We start from the raw sequence: 18965 nt of genomic DNA, 5'->3' as shown, positions 1-18965 counted from the left end.
GGAAACCTGCTTCAAGTTGAATCGAGCAGAGGATACAAAGGTAGGAAATACAGAAATACACCTCGCAAGAGAAGAGGAAACATACCAGATGTTTTAACGGGTAGAATTTCAGATAAAAAACAAACCATGTATTGAACACGGAAAAGGCACAAGGGGGACAATGAGGTCTGGGAGAAGCAGCAGCTGCATAAAGCAAGTACACCCCTTTGGTGATGGGATCTGCGGGTGGGATGATCAGAACTGAGAAGCCTGGAGGACCTTGTAGAGCTCCAGGTTGGGCTGTCATCTCTGTTAGTAGCACAACGCAGCTGGTTCCAGGTATGGGAATAAACAAGAACAACAAAAGCCCTATACACTAAATCAACTATTGCTATGGGACAAAGTGCTGCCTCCAGGAAAGTATTGCTACGGTGACACTATCAGGCACAGGAGGCAAATGGGAAGGGGCAAGGCCCTCTGTCCTTCCCACCTGCCAGTTTTCCTTTGAAAAACCAGGTCTGGCCACTCTGGGCCTGCAGACTTTCAGGGCCATAAGCAGTGGCCACAGACTGGTCATTGCCCCCTTTATACTGGGCATACACAAGGACCATAGTCAAAACATTTCTCAACAACTGACTTGCTAAGCAACCAGGGAGGTACCTGACCACTCAGAGCAGGTGCTGGCCTGATCTCCTGGCTCTTCGTTACTTCTGGTGCTTCCAGTTCTGCACCAAGCCCTCCTGACTGCCCAGGAGGCCCACGTCACTTATTTTTATTGGCTGTCTGGCCTCTGTAGACAATTGAGTTTGGGATGCCTGGCTGAGAAAGAACTCAGGTGGGGGATTCTACATGATACGTCAACACTTTCATCCTCATTCTGTGTGCCTCGGGTCCCAGGAAGGCAAGGACAACCCCGACGGGGCTAGCCCAGGGGTTCTAGGAGCAGTGTGCAGGGGAAGAGGTTGTACGGAGTGGGAGTGGCATGGGAGGGAAAGGGAAGCAGGAAAGGCTGTCAGTAGGAGGACAGAAGCTGAACAGGATAGTCCAGAAAGCAGAAAGGGCACATGGAGCCCAGGGAGAGACACCTTCAAAGGCCTGTGAACATAACACAGTGTCCCGGTTTGCAAACATCTGGGCAGTACACATTTCGGAGTCTCTTTCTACATGCATCTGACTCATCTTGATTTTTGTTGTATGAGGCCACACTGACCATAGGGAAAAGTCCAATGTTCTTAGCCCACTGTTCTTGCCCCACATGAACTTTCCAACGTCTCCGTTCATTACCTTCTTTTATCAATCAATGTGGGCAAAAAAACCAAGTTTGTTAAAAGTGGATGGAGGCCAGGCGTGGTGACTCATGCCTGTAATCCCAGCACTTTGGGAAGCTGAAGTGGTTGGATCTCCTGAGGTCAGGAGGTCGAAACCATCCCTGGCCAATATGGTGAAACCCCGTTTCTACTACAAGTACACAAATTAGCCAGGCGTGATGGTGGACACCTGTAATCCCAGCTACTCCGGAGGCTGAGGCAGGAGAATCGCTTGAACCTGGGAGAGGGAGGTTGCAGTGAGCTGAGATCACACCACTACACTCCAGCTTGGGCAAGTGTGAGACTCCATTTCAAAAAAACAAACAAAAAAAAATGGGTGAATGTGGTAATGAATTAGAGTTGGAGACAGCAGTATGAACTCATAGTTAGTTTTACATAGATAAGATGGATACCTGGAGAAATATTTACACATACATGCATCCACATGGATTCATATATATACATTTATTTATTTATGTATTTATTTTTAAAATTTTTTACAGGGGAGAGTGCAAAAGTAGTCTCCCATTACCACAAATTATGCAGTCAAGTCTCCCACATTTGGGGGAATCACAGAGGTCAGCACAGCTGGAGTGCAATGGATAAGCCTCACCCTGGGAAACCACCTTCGTGATCATGGTATGTCCCCTGCCAGATAAGTATTCATATATATATATTAAAAAATTGTTCTCCCCATCCTCCCTACACACATATATTTCACTGCTCTGTCGGTTGAGAAGATCTGGAGGAAATAACACCTCAAGCACATCCAGCACCCAGATCTTGGATTCTAAGTCCTTTCTCCAATAAAATGACAGGGGATCCTTGAAGAAATGGCTGATTCTATAACTGGGGCTGGAAATATACAAGATAAGCCCTAAGCATCTTATAGTGCCAGAAAGTATGGATGTTCCAAAAGAGAGAGAGAGAGAAAGAAGGAAGGAAGAAAGGAAGGAAGGAAGGAAGGGAGGAAGGAAGGAAGGAAGGAAGGCTGGCCGGCCGGCCATCCAGCCCCCTGCTTTCAATGACACTTGAGGAAAATCGAATCCAAAGACCGGAAGCGGCCAGGCTCGGTGGCTCACTCCTATAATCCCAGCACTTTGGGAGGCTGAGGCAGGTGGATCACCTGAGGTCGGGAGTTTGAGACTAGCCTGACCAACATGGAGAAACCCTGTTTCTACTAAAAATACAAAATTAGCCAGATGTGGTGGCTCATGCTTGTAATCCCAGCTACTGGGGAGAATTACTTGACCCTGGGAGGCAGACATTGTGGTGAGCTGAGATCACGCCATTGCACTGCAGGCTGGGCAACAAGAGTAAAACTCCTTTAAAAAAAAAAAAAAAAAAAAAAAACTAGAACCAAATGACCAGTGAATGTTCAGTTCAGTGCCCATGGGTAGAGCTGAAATCCTCAGGGTCCTGGAAGAGTGACGGACAGCAATGTCAGCCAGTCCTCAGAACAGCCCACTCTGCAGAGGAAACCGAGGCTCACAACGGCCAAGAGCCTTCTTCCCAGCCAGAGGGCTGGCAAGCAGCAAAGCAGAGAGCCAGGCTCAGGTCTCCTGTCTGGCTTCACAGAAGCACTACCTCCTTACTACCACTAACCCTCACACTCCCCCACCCATGTCCCCATGGCCAGTCACTTTCCCGTTTCCTCCCACAGCATCAGGGGGCAGCGGCTGAAGACTCAGGTAAGATGCAATTCAGGGAGGATGGCACTTACATTGGTTTCTCTTTTTTTTTTTTTTTTCCTTGATTCTATCTTTATGAAACTTTTGTTTAACCCAGCGTTAAGTCCTGATCTGATTTCTCGTGAGCTTGAAGCCAAGGTGCTCACGCTCTGTGAAAGAAGAAAAATGCCAATATGAGTCCTTGAGGCTCAGTGTTGTTGTACAGTCCATGGACAGGACAATGTCCTAACTTCGAGGTTTCATTTTTGGAGGAAAAAAAATTCCGCAGGATGCAGGATGCCCTGCATCCCACAGTGAGTATGCCTCCGTTGCATCCAGCTCTGGGAGGGTGACCAAACTAAAAAGGAAACTGTTACAAGCAAAAGGACACAAATTACCAGCAGAGTCATTATTAATCACAGCAACTCAGGCCCAGGGTCTATGTGGTGCAGGGTTTCTGAAACCTGGCCTATACCTGGGAATGAGGGAGAGAACGAGAGGCCTGGACGCTGGGTGGAGGTTCTGTTATTTACTGTTACAAATTTAAGAATAAAACCTCCCAAAGTGCTGGGATTATAGGAGTGAGCCACCGATCCCGGCTGCTTTTGGCCTTTGGATTCGATTTTCCTCAAGTGTCATTGAAAGCAGGGGGCTAGATGGCCGCCACAGTCCCTCCCAGCTTCGACATTACACACTTATGCCAATCCATTTTTCAGGCTGATAACATTGTTCAGAGTTTAATGGGAGCAGGGTAAGATAGTCCCCATGGGGAGCAAAAGTTGAAGGAAATATTTGAGGAGCTTTTCCTAACTCCTCAAATAAACCTGGATCCCAAGAGGAACAGAAAGGAGAAAGGTGAGTGTGAGGGAGGAATTGGAGTGCAAGCTCAGAGGTCCTTGAGGGAGGGAGGAGAAGGTGTCTGCTTTCAGGCAATGGCAATAAGAGGTATGTTGGGATGGAGATACCCAAATGTGTAGCACTTATACAGATTTAGCAAATGGTCCTCGCATTAGTAAAAGCTTCTAAACATTAACCTTAAGTTAAAAAAAAAAAAAAAAGAAAAGAAATTTTGAAATTATGCAAAAGCCCAGAACATTCCGCAGGAAGATTCCTTCATTTGCAAACTTGAGCATATTACATAATCATCTCCATTTCCTCACAGGTTGTGAAGAGTAAATGAGATATTATAATGTAAAGTGCTTGAAACACCATGAATAATGCATTTGAGCTATTACTATTTTTACCATGATTACTGGTAGATTAGAAGTAGTCTCTTCATAGCCATCTTGATGACTGCTAGTACTAACACGACCATCGCCTCAAACACTACTACTACTATAAGGATAGCACTTTGTTAGTGGCGCTTAATAGTATCTATTATAATTCTCAATACTTAGCATATTTCAGGAGGAAAACTGACTGATGGACTGATATGATGCACAATTAAGAAAATGAACAAACGGCCGGGCGCGGTGGCTCAAGCCTGTAATCCCAGCACTTTGGGAGGCCGAGACGGGTGGATCACGAGGTCAGGAGATCGAGACCATCCTGGCTAACACGGTGAAACCCCGTCTCTACTAAGAAATACAAAAAACTAGCCGGGCGAGGTGGCGGGCGCCTGTAGTCCCAGCTACTCGGGAGGCTGAGGCCGGAGAATGGCGTGAACCCGGGAGGCGGAGCTTGCAGTGAGCTGAGATCCGGCCACTGCACTCCAGCCTGGGCTACAGAGCGAGACTCCGTCTCAAAAAAAAAAAAAAAAAAGAAAAAAAAGAAAATGAACAAACAATTAGATACATTCCTATAATGTGAGGGGTGTATCTTAAAAGGAAAGTGGTCCAATAGGTTGCAAAGAGCAAAACCAGGAGTCAAGAGCTGTGTCCAGTCTCAGGAGCCGGATGCTGTGAACACAGCGTGTTCAATAAATACCTAACTGATGTCTGAGCAAGACAGAGACGAAGATGACAACGGTCCATCGGGCTCAGCTTAGGCAAACACTCAAAGCCAGGATACAATCAGGACAGGACAAAAGAGGCTCTTACAGTCACTTGATTCAGGGTTCCTGTTTTAAAGATGGGGCTATGAAGGATCAAAGGGGTCAGCTAGGGATCAACACTCAAAGGGCAGATTTGGGCCAAGGCAGTGAAACCAGCCTGGTGAGCTGAGATGCACGTTACCCAGTAAATACAGGTAAATAGACTGTGCCTCTGCAGTGTGATAGTTAATTTTGTGTGTCAACTTCACAGGTCCACAGGATTTCCAGAGCTCTGGTTAAACAGCATTTCTGAGTATGTCCAGATGAGGTTATCATTTCAACCGGGAGACTGAGTAAAGCAGATGGTCCTCTCCAATGCGGGGTGGGCCTCGCTCAGCCCACTGAGGACCTGAATAGAACAGAAAGGCACAAGAAGGTTGAATTTCATCTCTGCCTGATTGCTTGTGCTGGGACACCGATCTTCTCCTGCCCTTGGCATTCCTGGTTCTCAGGCCTTCGAACCCAGACTGGAATCTACACCACAGGCTCTCCACCCCTCTGCCCTTTCTGATACAACAGCTGCTTTCCTAGGTCTCCAGCTTGCAGGTGGCAAATCACAGAACCCCTCAGGCTCCATAACTGCATGAGCCAATACCTTATAATAAATAAATCTCCTAGATACAGATTTAAATATCAAAGTAGATATCGATATAGACATGGATATGCATCGATCTGCATCTTCCATTGGTCCTGTTTCTCTGGAAAACTCTGACTAATACACCTGTGTATTTTAAAGACTTTAAAGAAGGATAAAGCTCTTTTTTTATCTACTCTGTTTACTCCTCACAGTCTATCTCAGCACCTGACTCATAGCAGGGAAGTGGACAAGGGCAGAGAGGACAGGAGGGAATGGCTACCGCCTTCCAGTCACCACACAAAGTGCTGGGGAGGTGGGTTCGGTGAGACCCGAGGCTCTGCTCCCAGGGAAGGTTGGAGAGACCATGTTCCCAAACGCATCCCCCTATCAGCAGATCCCTTCCCACAAAAGGCACTGTAGAGAGAAAGGGCCTTTCTGTTTCATCTTCAGAAGAAACAGAGCTGAAAGAAGGGGCTAGGAGTGGGCAGAGAACAATGGTGGTGAAGTAGAGACGTATGGAGAGGGGGTGAGGAGCAGCATGAGAGAGTACAAAGAATGTGCCAGGAGAACAGGCGGGCACAGGGAAGATTTAAGGGATTCAGAAGACTCGTGCACTGATTTGAGAGCCACCATCCATGAGCAGGGGGGATCTCAAGCAATGCGATTGCTCCAAGCCTCCAGTCCCTTCATCTGTGAAATTCTGGGATCGTGAAGCTGGCTTCACTCTCTGCGATTTCCTTCAGAGAGAGCACAGCGGCTTTTCTCCTTTATTCCGGGCACAGGCACCCCGCGCAGTCGCACGCCGCAGGTTCTCGTTTGATATTTGTGCATTACAAGAAAGGAGAAAGGGTGAGCAATCACTTTATAAACTGTAAAGTCCCGGGCAGACGGCAGGGCTGCCTTTGTTTCTCAAGACTGACTGGGGAGCTTCTGAAGGGGGAATACTTTCTTCCTCACTTTGCCTTTCCAGCCCCAAGTCGGTGTCCTGAATTCACGCAACCCAAGAAAACGTTCGCCAAGCATGTCCTATGTGCTGTCAAAATGCCAAAAGCTGGAAGCAGACGGAGAACAAGCCCCAGACCCTGCAATCCAGGGGAGGAGAGCTGATGTTCAGGAAAGTGAAATGCTGCTTCTGGAGACAGAAGAAATGCCCTCAGGGAGAGGATCAGACTCGACTATGCCAAAGCCCAGCCTTTCCTGAAAACCATAATGATAATCAACACCCATAGTGACAGCGGCAGAGGGTGGTCACCTGTGTGGCTGGCTGCTATGTGAGCTGGCCTGAAAGACACTCAGAAATGCTTTCATTTTCAGGGGTTGGCACAGCCACAGCCACTGCTCCCCGCTTGGGCCTAGCTCATTACAGGCATCACAGAGGAAGCTCCGTATCTGTGGGTGTGACGGTGTATGATCAGTGAAAGATGTTATCAGAAGAAAAAAAAATTAGGCACATTTTCCCCTAGACTTACTAATCCTTCCTCTGCAATTACCCTCATGTTTTGACATTAATTGAACTCTGTCTTTACTACTAAAAATAAACTCCAGGGCAATTGCAATGCACCAAAAACCTCAATATGAAACCACAAGAAACAGTAATAGAGAAATGGGCCAATACCAAAGGTGTTTTGAGAAGATGTTTCTGTTTCAAGTGTAGAGTTCCGAGTGGGCCGAGAGTTCTTTAAAATCCTGTGGACATCAAGTACAGGAAGCAATCTTTACACACACACCTTGTGGCGAAAGACTGGTGCCGGCTTGTATCCCTTGACAGGGAAGCGGGAGCCTGCTGATGCGGTGTCAACAAAGGCCAGGGGGCCAGCATGGCCAGTGTGGCAGTATCAGGCAGGGAGCCAGCAGATGACACCAGGGGGAGGCAAGGCCAGGAGAGGAGTCCAAAAGAGCAAGTGAGGGTCTAAAGGGAAGAAGCCCATCCTGTCTGCATATCCAGGGAGTGGGGCCAGGGGTGAGCAAGAATGACACTGAGAGGGTCAGGAGCTGGAAGGAGAAACAAACAGGCTCCCATTCATTGCCCATTTCCTCAGGCAAGGTTCCGTCATCCTCACAAGCAGACCAAGTGGCTTCTGGTCCATGATGTGGCTGGGAAAATTGAAGTCTGGTTGGGTGTGTGGTGTGTGCCTGTAGTACTAGCTACTCAGGAGGCTGAGGTGGGAGGATCGCTTAAGCCCAGAAATTGGAGGCTAGCCTGGGCCACATAGCTAAGTCCCTGACTTAAAAAAAATTTTTTTTTTTAATTTTTATGTGTGTTTTGAGACAGTCTTGCTCTGTTGCCCAGGCTGGAGCGTAGTGGCACGATCTTGGCTAACTGCAACCTCTGCCTCCTGGTTTCAAGTGACTCTTGTGCCTAAGCCTCCCAAGTAGCTGGGATTACAGGTGTGTGCCACCATGCTCAGCTAATTTTTGTATTTTTAATAGCAACAGGGTTTCACTATGCTGGCCAGGCTGGTCTCGAACTCCTGGCCTCAAGTGATCCACCCACCTCAGCCTCCCAACATGCTGGAATTACAGGTGTGAGCCACTGTGCCTGGCAAGAATTTTTTTTTTTTTTAAGAAAGAGAGAAGTTTGACAAGCTGTAAAAGACTCGCCTAGAGTCACATAGGCAGTGGTAGGTGGAGCCTGGGGTAGACCCTAAGTGTCTGGCTCTGTTCCTGGTGCCTTTGCTGCATGGCAGGCAACAGTCCTGACTCATGGGTGGGAAAGGTGAGGATGCCCTCCAATCGGCGTGTGTCCCAGCCAGGCTGATTTCTAGGCAGGTACAGACAGGCAGGCTCCCAGTGCGAGAAGTGCCTTTAGGTCAAGTAGAACTGCGGGCACAGACGCAAATGCCTGGGCCTTTCTTCAGGTTCTGTCATAGAACAGACTGCCTGAGGCTGTGCTCAACACTGCGGGCCTCAGAAACCCAGCACTTGCCCCTGTTCTGTCTTTCTGCTCCCAGCAGCTGAATTCTAGGGAAATGTCTCTCCGTCACCCCACCCCGACACAGACCTGCCAAGTTTTTGGCTTTCAGATTCTCTGCCACATGACTGAGGTCCCATCAGCCTTTTTCCCTAATATGTGAATAGCTTATTCCAGCCCTCCAGGTGCAACAGGGCATGGGGATCAGCTGGAAAGGCTGCTGCCCCTGTATGCTCTCCTGCTCCCTAAGCCTGCATCAGGAGCATCGGCTCCCAAGACATATAATTCAATGACTGTCCCTGAGGGTCAAAAAGAGCTACAAGGCTGAGGTGGGTGGATCACGAGGTCAGAAGATCGAGACCATCCTGCCTAACACGGTGAAACCCCGTCTCTAATAAAAATACAAAAAAATTAGCCGGGCGTGGTGGCGGGTGCCTGAAGTCCCAGTTACTCGGGAGGCTAAGGCAAGAGAATGGCTTGAACCCGGAAGGCGGAGCTTGCAGTGAGCTGAGATTGCACCACTGCACTCCAGCCTGGGCGACAGAGCAAGATTCCATCTCAAAAAAAAAAAAAAAAAAAAAAAAAGGCTGCGTAGGGCTCCCAAGGAAGGTTTGTCAGCTGTAGACATTGTAGTAGCAGAAGTGAGAAATTCAACAATGAAATGAAAATGAATGCATAATATGAATGCACAAAGGTGCTGAGCTCTAAACAACGGAAAGCATTTTTAATTGCTAAACAGCACCTTGGCTCCCAGTGTGCTTTATTGACAAGCATCTTTCAAGAGCCACAAGAGGCAGCACCTGCTCCAGGAAGTCTCCCTGCATGGAGAAAGTCCCCTCCACCATCCTTACATACACCTAGGGAGTATGGAGTATCGTATGTGTGCCAGTCTCCCCACCTTGACTGAAGGGCAAGGCCTCATGCTCTTCACCTCTGCCTGCCACAGGAATACTGACTATCACAGCAGATTTGAAATGCAAATGCGCTTTTGAAAATTTAAGGCACAATACAAAAGATGATATATGTAGCACAACAGGAGTACAGTTATCTGCTGTGTTCTCAGTTCTGACTTCTCTGTCTTCTCACCAGTCCACACCTTCTCACCCACCTTTCCACCCTTGCATAACTTTCAAATTCATGATAGGAATCACGTCAGTTTCCTTTTCATCATGTCGTTTATTCTTTCCAACATCTTACTTTAAAAAAAATTGCAACTGACCTCATTCTTTCCTCTGAACCTTTAAAAAACTTTCTTCTTTTGGTTATTTCTCTGTCTCTTTTTCCCTCTCCTTTTAATTACTTATTCATTTGTTCTTTCCCCCTGGGTCAGGCATTATGCCAGATCTTGGGATGTGTAAAACAGTCCTTGCTCTAAGCAATTTCACCAGCAATAGGGGGAATGGGCAGGGGAATGGGCAGGGGAAGGGGCAAGGGACATTTCAATCCAGTGCAGTAGGCATGGTATAATGGAGCCATGTCTTCACTTGCCCGCTGCTGTCCAGTGGAGGAAGTAATCGACTCTGCTTTGGGTGAGGGGCTGCGCACAACTGGGAAGGTGATTCTCAGCTGTTTCCCAGGCTGACTTGGTGATAGGTGAAAGACTGGGGGGACAGCAAATGAAAGACTTCAAAATAACCTGGTACATGGAAGGAATTCTAATTGGTATAATTGATGAATAATTTGCAAAAACTCTCTTGCATTTTGGAGCATTTCTTCCTCAGTGCAAGTCAGCATGCTATAAGCTGTTTTTCTCCAATATCTCATTCAACACATACAATATCTCCTATTTTACTAATGAGGAGATCAAGGCTTTGAGAGGCTGAGTGACTTGTCCAAAGGGAGGCAAGTAGCAAAACCAAGAAAACCCAAGTCTACTGAAGCGTTCAGTCTTAACCTCTAACCCTTTACCCCCTGCACCCTCCGCCTTAGTGTGGAAGGAGCATGGAATTCAAGGAGGTGAAAGGAGGAAGCACAGATTGGCTGGGAAAGGAGGAAGAGCTCATGTTCTGGATGTCCCGAAGGTGTTTCAATCTGACTATACAACCCTCACCCCACCTTTTCCTCTTTTCCCCAAGGCTGTCTCCACATGTTTTCGCAAGACAGCTGGAGCATCCTGCAGCTTCTGCTACAAGTGGGGCATTCACTAGGAGATGGTGGGCTCCTCCCTCCACTAGGGATAGAGGGAGAGCTTCGTAGGCACAATGAATAAGTGGACTAGACTCTGAGAACCAGGTCAAGGTGAGGTTATGGGGAGCCAGCTTCCCAAGCACATTGGAGTGGCACAGGAAGACACGCCGAGAGGTCAAGAACCACAACCCAGGTTGTGCTGCAGGAGATCATCAACTCCAAAAGCTATGTTTGGTTTCACAAGGATCAGGAGGATGAAGTCCCTTACCTTAATTCTCCAATCTCAAAATACTCCAGCTTTAGTTCAGGTAAGGACAATTCTCAAGTCCATCCAGAGTGCTGAAGGGATATGTTTTTTTCAGATTGAAAGTGCCTAAATCCCAAGTGTAACAGGATTCTAGGAACACACAAAAAAAGGATACATATTAATACTAATGTTTACCTTGAATAGATTTGGTAATGAGATGTTTCATTCATTTAAAAGATAAAAACTGCATATTTACTATACGCTGAATGAGGAGCACAAGAAGAGAAGACGTTTAATGAGCAATGTTTATGTGCCAAGCATTGTGTTAGGCATTTTATATACATTAAACCATTTAATCCTATGAGAACGGTTTTGATATCCCCCATTTCTGAAGTCACACAGGCAGCCAGGCCAGAAGTGATGGTTGGATCTTTCTGACTCATAAGCCCCTACCCATTAATCATGTTTCCCTCCCCTACTACAGCATTTTCATTCACCTTCTTCCAAGAAAACTAGGTAGAGATGAATAAGAAACATACCCAATAAGTTCATTCTGAGAATGGCCGGTCCCTGGGTGCCCAGCCCATTTCATACACAGTGGGGATCCTGTGAGCCATGGAGGCTGCATCAGATTAACTTTGTTGTAAGTTTTATCTGAGCCCAACACTGTCATCTGGTAACATGTGTTCTGTGGACCTCATGCATTATTCAGGAAACAAAAAAATGTAGCCCCACCAGAGATTCTTAACTGATCATCAGGATGGCTAGATGAGGCGGTCAAAAGGGGTGGGACAGTGTGGAGAATGAGGTCCAGGAGCCACCCTTCTACGCTACCCTGAAGCAGCGTCTCGTACTTAGCCTGGGGGTTCAGGCACTGACCTTCTCTGTCCTTCCAAGAACCGTGATGCTCCGGTGTGGCCCCCACAGAACACCCCATTTGTACATTTACAATAGGGTACCCTTTTCCCTTTTCAGGCCCCCCACCCCCTATTCTGTGGCAGCCAAATCATGAATGAGATGAAGCTTAGTCAGCACAAACTCAGAATAAAGAACCCTGCAAAGTTCTGAAGGGGAATTTGCTCTTAACTCTGGAATAGCTGATGAAACATCCTTGCCCCACAGGCAAGAACGGAGGGCGGGGGGCTTGTATTCCCCACTTGGATTTCCTCATCTCTCCCCGAGGAACAACTTGGCCATAAGTTTCTTCTCTGAGGCCCTCTGGTTGTCTGTCGTCTTCCTTCCTTAGATGTGTTGGTATCACGGATAGGCCTGCAATGGTTCTGTAAGCCTCAGAGTCCTCACCTCCTCCCATTCGGTGCTGGCTTAACGCATCCTGCACTCAGAGTCCAGTTCCCAGAAGCACAGAGTGAATTCCCCCTTACCCTGAAAAGTCCCCTTGACTAGCTAGGCCCGCAGAAAGATGCTGTCCTCAGCGCCTCTGGGCTCCCCAGTGAGCAGCCTCCCACACGCCTCAGGCATTGTGACTGGGAAAGCACTTTTAGCCTTATTGTCAAAATGCATTTGCTTCATTACCCAAAAAGAGCAGAGGCACAGCCTCCTGGTTGACGGTGGGCTCTTCTCAGGCTTCCTGGGATGGCGTCCCAGTTCTACTACCTAAAGAGACTTTTCAGGACCCTGAACAAGTACTCAAACGTGAGCTCTCTGAGCCTCAGTTTCTCATCTTAGAGGCTTGTTCCTGGTGTTCAGTGAGAATCTTTGCAGAGTTTAGCACTTGTCTCTGGATATTATAAGCCCATAGACACGTCAGCTTTTATTAGTACCACTTAGGCAAATGCTAGAGACTTAACTTCTTCCTCTCCTCCCAAGAGGAAATGAAAAGGCCTCCCCTCTCTCTATCTCGCCACAGTGACTTAGTGTAGGGGCTCAGCACATGGGGCCAAGGGAACAAATGAAGGCAGTGAGACTGGGCCAAAGCCTGGGGCTTCAGTCAAAGGTTCTTAGCTCCAGGCCTGGCTGCAACCCTCCCTTCCCAGTGTACTCATGTGTGAAAAAGAGTGGATTCAAACACTACTCGTCTGCCAGGTGCGCTGACAGGATTAAATGAGACAGTGCGTAAAAGAGGCACTCTGTAAACTACCAAGGAAATCCAGCGAATTACAACAACAGCGCCGTTACTGGCAAATGCTGTAGAAGACATTTCACTAAGGACTATTCTCCTGGGACCTCACTGAACACACACACACACACACACACACACACACACACACACACACAGAATCCCCAAGAAGTCAGGAGACAGACATACCCTTTCTTCCCATTTTACAGATGTGGAAACTAAAGTTCAGAGGAGCTCAGGAGGCTGCCTGACACCAAGAGACAAATCCGCAAATGCAGGGCTGAAGTGTCGGTTTGCAAGCTGATGTCCTCGCCTCCTTGTAAGGGGCTGGGAAGAGGGGATTGCAATAACCCAGCATGATGGCTCCTGCAGAAAGAAGACCCTTTTTCCAAGGCAGCCAAACTGATTAACGTTTTTAATTAATGTTTTTAGCCACACACACAAAACAATGTTCCATGGAAACTAAAGAAATTAAAATTTCTAAGCTTCTCCCAGGAGCTGCCAAGAATCCTGGGCAGACCGGGGTGTTTGCAGCCCAGTGCAAAACAGAAGGTCACAGCCCCACCTGAAAACGCTGAACCTGCTCAGCGGGGGTCACTGCCCACCCACAGAGTGACAGGCCACTAGGAGAGAACTCGCTCAGAAATATGCCAATGCCAATAATCGGTGGGAGAAGCAGGGAGTGAAGAGGAAGGTCTGATGGGAGGTGCTGGAGCCTGGGACTGAAGGGGCAGGTGGCTGCCCCCAGATCCTCTGGCTATCCTCCCACCTGACACAGTTCTCAAGGATGGGATATCCACCTGCTGTGTCACTGACTGAGGTACCTGCACCTGATGTGGCCAAGCAAGCCATGGGCTTTCTAAGGACACTGACAACACATCCCTGATGTCGCCTGGGACCGCAGAAGGTCATGCTGGGCCCAATGCTGTGCTCTGATGCCTGAGGAGCTTGAATGCCAAGGCCAGGCAGACTCAGGATCTCCGAGGCTCCCAGGAGGTTCGGGGCAGAGGTGTGCTCTGTGTTAACATCTGTTCTCCTCTCTGCCAGCACAATATCAAGCAAGCCACAGTTTCAGATCATCCATTCCTCTCCACAGGCCAAGAGGCAGGGCCATATTATCTTCCTTCTCCAACCGGAAGGTGAATTGCACAGGGGCTAGGTAACCTGAACAAGGACAGGCAGTCCCACATGTTAGGCAGGTCTCTGTTGGAAAGATGGAGAGACCCAGGGTATAACACACAACATTGACTAATCACCAGCTCTGTTACCAGCAAGGTGACTCATCCTGCACAGCTGCTGGCCTTGGATGCCACCAGAACGTGGCTCAGGCAGTGGGGCCAACTGGGTGGGCAGATGGCAACGAGGACTAGTCACCAAGGGCTAGGGTAGGAGCCCTTGGCCACTTGGCAGGAGACAGTGAACTAGCTTCAAAATGAGCAGCGGCACTTGGGTTCATGATGTAAAAATCATCAAAACACCATCGCCCACTGAAAATAGACCACGGAGGTAGACTATGGTACCTGCAGGAGCTACAGATGGCACACAGCGGAACTGTTTTCCCTGGGAAGCTCCTGAGTGCACGCTCCAATTTTGGGATATGTTCTTTCCCTCTGGAGAAGGCCGCATAAAAGGACATAGAAACAGATACTCCTTCTCACAGGGAGTCAGCAGAGCCTGGCCCCAATGCTTGCTAGATTCAAATCCAGCAGGCTGAGCATGGGGTGCGGGGCAGGGTGGGAAGTGCATAGTCTGCCCAGCTCTGAGCCAGTCCCCGCCAGTTAGAAACTGTGTCAACATGGCAAGTCAGCCAAGCCTCTCTGGTCTTCATCTGTAAATCAAGGATTTAAAAAAAAAAAAAAAAGCAGCTACTCAGTCAGGCACAGTGGCTCACACCTGTAATCCCAGCACTTTGGGAGACTTAGGCAGGAGGATTGTTTGAGGACAGAAGATCGAAACCAGCCTGGAAGGCTGGGCACAGTGGCTCACACCTGTAATCCCAACACTTTGGGAGGCCGAGAGGGGAGGATCATGAAGTCAGGAGTTCAAAACCAGCCAGGCCAAGATGGTGAAACCCTGTCTCTGCTAAAACTACAAAAATTAGCCAGGGGTGGTAGCAGACACCTGTAATCCCAGCTACTCGGGAGGCTGAAGCACGAGAGTCACTGGAAGCTGGGTGGCAGAGGTTGCAGTGAGCTGAGATTGCACCACTGTACTCTTGCCTGGGTGACAGAGTGAGAATCCGTCAAAAAGAAAGGAAAAGAAAAGAAAAGAAAAGAAAGAGAGAGAGAGAGAGAGAAAGAAAGAGAGAAAGAAAGAGAGAAAGAAAGAAAGAAAGAAAGAGAGAAAAGAAAGAAAGAGAAAGAAAAGGAAGGAAGGAAAGAAGGAAGGAAGGAAGGAAGGAAGGAAGGAAGGAAGGAAGGAAGGAAGGAAGGAAGGAAGGAAAGAAAGAAAAGGAAAAGAAAAGAGAGAGAGAGAAAGAAAGAAAGAAAGAAAGAAAAGAAAGAAAGAAAGAAAAGAGAGAGAAAGAAAAGGAAGGAAGGAAAGAAGGAAGGAAGGAAGGAAGGAAAGAAGGAAAGAAAGAAAAGGAAAAGAAAAGAAAGAGAGAGAAAGAAAGAAAGAAAGAAAGAAAGAAAAGAAAGAGAGAAAGAAAAGGAAGGAAGGAAAGAAGGAAGGAAGGAAGGAAAGAAGGAAAGAAAGAAAAGGAAAAGAAAAGAAAAGAAAGAGAGAGAAAGAAAGAAAGAGAGAGAAAGAAAAGGAAGGAAGGAAAGAAGGAAGGAAGGAAGGAAAGAAGGAAAGAAAGAAAAGGAAAAGAAAAGAAACCAGCCTGGCCAACATGGCAAGACCCCCATCTCTACTAAAAATACAAAAATTAGCTGGGAATGGTGGCGCATGCCTGTAATCCCAGCTGCCTGTAATCCCAGCTGTAATCCCAGCTGCAGAATGCTTAATACAATCTCTGGCTCAGAGTGGGTGCTTGATAAACACTTTGTTATTCTCAGATTCTAATTGCTGTCCTTATTCCTGTTGCCTGGTAAGCAAATTAGGTTTCAGAACAGATAGTCTGGATTTGAATCCTAGCTCTGCCACTTGCTGAGAATGTGACCATAGACAAACCATTTTACTTCCCGATGCCTGGGTTTTCTTATCTACAGAAATGTGGATGTGACCACCAGCCACAGGGGGCCACTGAGGATTACAGAATTAAAGCAAGTGGTGTGGTATGAGCTTTCAAAAATAGCAGTCTCAACCCAAATTGAGGACCATTTCTACAAAACGACCTACCTGGACTCTTTAAAAATATCAAAGTCGGCTGGGTGCGGTGAGTCACGCCTGTAATCCCAGCACATTGAAAGGCCAAAGCGGGTGGATCACTTGAGGTCAGGAGTTCGAGACCAATCTGGCCAACATGGTGAAACCTTGTCTCTACTAAAATTACAAAATTTAGCCAGGCTTTGTGGTGCACGCCTGTAATACCAGCTACTCGGGAGCCTGAGGCGGGAGAATCACTTGAATCCGGGAGGTGGAGGTTGTAGTGACCTGGGATCAAGCCACTGTACTCCAGCCTGGGCCACAAAGTGAGACTCTGTATCAAACAAAACAAAACAAAAAAATCAAAGCCAAGTATGACTGGGGAACATGAGACACAGCCACTAAATGCAATAATGACCCATAATTGGGAAAAAAATAGTCAAAAAGGACGTTACTGGGACTACTGATCAAATTGTGTGTGGCCTGAGGATTAAATAATACAATTGCGGCAATGCTAAATTTCCTGAGTTTGATGATTACACAGTCGTTATGTAAAAGAATGTTGTTATCCTTAGGAAACACACACTGAATATTTAGGGATGAAAGGGCATGTCTACAACTTACTCGAATGGGTCAGGAAAAAATAGTGTATTTGGTGGTGGGGTGGAGTGTGAGTTAACAACTGATGATCTGGGTGTGCAGTAGTTCTTCATATCTTCATAATTTTTTTCTGCAAGTTTGAAATTATATTAAAATAAATAAGGACCACAAGCTACAGAACAAGAGGGCGAGAACCACCTGAAGAGCCTGGAGTATTAACTGCCCATGCAAGCAAGAAATCAAAGCCTTCCTCAAAAAACCTGTGTCACCTGAATTACAAATGTTAGGATTTACTATGTAGAAAACTACAAAGGGCAAGGCTGAAATTTCATTTGAACCACCACCTCTGTCCAAGAAGAAAGAAAAATGGATGGCTACTACTGTTCCTACAGTCCAGGGCCAGGCTGACAGGGCCATCAGGAAACAATTAGACCACATCCCTAGCCATCCAGCAGCCTGGCGCATAGGTGAACTGGGATTTGACCCCAGGCTGCCTCAACATGAAGCCAGAGGAGGGCAGGTACTCCAAGTCAAGCAGCAGCCAGCCTCAAGATCAGCCCTTCCTCTGAAGCTAAGGCCCCACACACTGTAATGCTGAGCCCTTAATATGGCTGCAAACTGCACGGGAGCCCAGACCCGTGTCTCCCTGCCCTGTATACTCCCACCACACTGCCCCCAGCGCTGTGCACAACCGGTGCTCAACACTCGTCTGTAGATGGACTCATGGACACACATCTTCTTTTCAATAATGCACAGACTCTTGCAGGAAGAAGGACCAAGAAACCTGCAACAACTGTGTGTGTCCCAGGGAGGAGAAACAGGGGTCTGGGGACATGAGGGTTGGCAGTCTTCACTGGAAAACTTTGTATGCCTTTTGGATTTTGTGTCTTGTAAATGCTTTACTTATTCAAAAAGTTTTGGGTTGTTTTCCTTAATTATTTTAATTGATTCATTTATTTTATTTATTTATTATTGTTTGTTTATTTATTTTTGTAGAGGCAGAGTCTCACTGTGTTGCCCAGGCTGGTCTGGAACTCTTGAGCTCAAGCCATCCTTCCCCTCCTGCCTCCCAAAGTGCTGAGATCCCAGGCATGAGCCACCGCACCCAGCCATTTTGTTTTTTTAATACAAAAGGAAACAAAAGAAATTGACAAAGTTACCTGTGTCAAAGTTACCTGTGAGGCTGCCATGTGTGTGAAGCCGTGAGTAATCCCATGCTACTTAATGCTGAGTCCCTGGCACATGGCAGTTCCTCGCTACGCTACACATCCTCCTGTTTTCAGAGGGTGAAGAGACTAGAATGATGAAAGACTCAGAGTCAGCAGCATCACTGATTTTACTGGAGAGTGTTTACATTTGATCACCAAAAGTCCAGTCCTTATGTTTCTGAAACGCTAGAGCTGCTGTTAAAACAAGGTCAGAAAGCCAGCCTCAAGTAATCCTAACATCGTTATCCAACTCCAATAGGTGCCAGGAACTGTGAAGATGTTTTCATCCCTACAACAACCCAAGAAGGTGGGTAGGTGCTCATATTATCCCCATCTTACATCTCAAGAAACCAGGTCACAGAATGGTCACAAAAGGCACCCAAGACCTCTGCAGAGGGAGAAGCCTGGTAGGTGAGGGAAGGAAGTCTAGCGCCAGAGACTGGGCTCCTAAAGTCTATACATCCACCTTGAAGGGAGTGTGAGGACCACCACTGTCCCAGGAAAAAAGGATTTTGACTCAGAGAACCCTGGGTTCCAAGCCAAGCTCCCTCCAAAAGCCGCAGGTGTGGTCAGACAGCCTTTGGTGGCACCACCTTGTGTGAGGACTGAGGAAGATAATATGTGAGGAAATGCTTTGGAAACTGTAAAGTGCCATGCAAATCTCACCGTAGAAACAGAGGATGCAGCGGGGGTGTGGGGAGGAAGGAGGCATCTGGAAGTTCAACCTTACCGGGAGGTTTTCCCTGAGCTATTAGGAGTATTTCCCCTCCTAGTCTTCTACCTCAAACTTTCCTTTTTGTACTACTTACATTCAACTTTCCCTCAAAAACATCCTCCCACTTCAGAGGTGTTAAGTTATTAAGTCAGCCCTAAATGTAAATAGTTTTCATTTCTCTAACCCCAAAAACCTCCCTTCCCGCCAGCATGCTTTGGTCTTGTCACCCAGAACATCAAAGCCATTGTTTTCCGTAAAAGCGTTCT

At 47.3% G+C, this 18965-nt stretch overlaps 1 protein-coding gene and 1 non-coding gene across 2 annotated transcripts in view; both read right to left on the bottom strand.

Moving 5' to 3' along the window:
* Window positions 1-18965, bottom strand: part of LOC106999943 (uncharacterized) — a 303356-nt gene that overhangs the window by 100234 nt on the left and 184157 nt on the right. The window contains exon 4 of the mRNA XM_077942878.1: window positions 10872-11000. The gene's annotated coding sequence lies outside the window, so the exon portion shown is untranslated. The remainder of the gene's footprint in view (window positions 1-10871; window positions 11001-18965) is intronic.
* On the bottom strand, window positions 1789-1949 carry LOC114680533 (U1 spliceosomal RNA). The gene has a single exon (XR_003732747.2). It is a non-coding gene; the product is annotated as a U1 spliceosomal RNA (small nuclear RNA).

The sequence above is a fragment of the Macaca mulatta genome, chromosome 8 (genome assembly GCF_049350105.2).
Source record: "Macaca mulatta isolate MMU2019108-1 chromosome 8, T2T-MMU8v2.0, whole genome shotgun sequence".
NCBI classification, from domain to species: domain Eukaryota; kingdom Metazoa; phylum Chordata; class Mammalia; order Primates; family Cercopithecidae; genus Macaca; species Macaca mulatta.
Note: the sequence above shows the minus strand (reverse complement) of the source record. Positions and strands in the feature narration are given on the sequence as shown.